Source organism: Penaeus monodon, chromosome 44, assembly GCF_015228065.2.
Source record: "Penaeus monodon isolate SGIC_2016 chromosome 44, NSTDA_Pmon_1, whole genome shotgun sequence".
Classification (NCBI taxonomy): Eukaryota; Metazoa; Arthropoda; class Malacostraca; order Decapoda; family Penaeidae; genus Penaeus; species Penaeus monodon.
In genome coordinates, this window is record NC_051429.1 from 5,757,518 (window position 1) to 5,759,560 (window position 2,043).

Genomic DNA, 2,043 nt, shown 5'->3' on the forward strand with positions numbered 1-2,043 from the left:
ATTAGTCTGCCTGTGCGACCTTATTTCCTTGACCTCTGGGGATTTTTCTCTTTTAATGATATTCATATTTTTGCTGTTGTTATTACTGACATAATGATTATGTTAACAATACTAATTGTAATATAAAAAAATAAAGGATATTCCTAAGAATTAAGATGAAATAGGAAAGCCATAATTAATTAGCATAATTAATTGAAGTAATACACTTTTCGGTGACTAAATAAGAACCATATTTACATAAGCACAATCAAACTCGCTGGATTACGTGATGGTCACGTCATGAAAGAAATCTGTGGGCCTGGTGACTGAAATGTACTGCCAAGAAAATTTTGATTTACAGCCCGGGTGATGACAACTGAAATGTAAAAAAAGAAAAACTTGGTTTACAGCTAGCGTGATGGGAACGATTGGACTTGGTGGGCACTAAAGAAGGGGCTTTAGCATCGATTCCACTGGTAAATGTGGGTGAATCGCACCATATGTGAACGAAGGCTAAGAACCAATTTCATTAGAGAACGTTGTTTCCATGCTCGTGATCCTAATTCCTGCCCGATGTGACTGGCGAGTCAAGAATACGATATGACAGGTTATGACATGGTGTATGCGAGGAAAACAGTCGATCACTACCTTTATATGGCATATATAAAGACTAAAACACACACTTTGCAAAATGTCAAGCAAAGCAAAAAGCACTTATAGAAAGAGATAATAAGATTACATAGGGGAGGATAGATACGGTACCTCAAAGAAGATGACAGCATGCGGGTGAGGCATGGGCACTTGACAACGCAGAAAAATGGGCCTAAAAGCCACGCATACAGGATATCTACCAACCAAGTACATCTAATGCCCTGGTGTTAGGCATTAGGCACTCAAATAAACAAACCTAATGCCTTGAATTTGAGCATTAGGCTCTCAAATAAACCAACACAATGCCCCGATTTTGGGCATTAGGCTTTCAGATAAACAAACCTATTGTCCTGATTTTGGGAATTCGGCTCTCAAATCAACCAAGTTAATGATCTAAACACACAGTGGGCATGGCTTCGTGTATCTGCCATCCCTGCAGCACTGAGATAACCAAGTATCCACATATATCCAAGGAGAAGAAGAATATATATCCAATATATATCCAAGCAAATATATAAATATATCCATATGTATATATACATATATATGTATATAAACATATATATCTATATATATATATATTATATATAATATTATATATATATATATATATATATATATATATATATATTATATATATATATATATATATTATATATAATATATTATTATATATATATATATATATATATATATATATATATATATATATATGTGGTGGGTGTGTGTGTGATTGTTGTGTTATGTTATGTGTGTGTGTGTGTGTGTGTGTGTGTTGGTGTGTTGTGTGTATGTGTTCATATATAGTATATATACATTTATCATTATATCGATATATTGTGCATGTATGATATATACATATAATATATATATATATATATATATATATATATATATATATATATATATATATATATATACTATATATATTATATATATATAATATATATATATATATATATATATATATATAATATATATATATATATATACACGTCGTTATAGGCTTGCCACTCAGGCGTCTGATAGTAAGGACGAAGAGGTAAGCAGGATAACGAGCCTGATGGCATCATGTCACCCCTACAGTCACTCAAAAATGACAGCAGTATTATCACCACCAAACCTGATAAAGGTCGTGGAGTCGTAATTTTAAATAGATGTGACTATCAACATAAATTACTTAATATTCTTAGTGACCGCACGAAATTTAAAAGAATCACTACTGAAGTATTCACCCACTAATTGTACTTAGAGGACAAACTAAAAAAGACTACTTCGTACTATCAAATCATCCATTAACGAAAACACTTATAACTTCCTGTCAACATGTGGCTCCTGTCCTGGTTTACTTTACGGTCTTCCTAAAGTGCACAAGCCAAATATTCCACTTAGACCCATTATTCTTCCATTGGC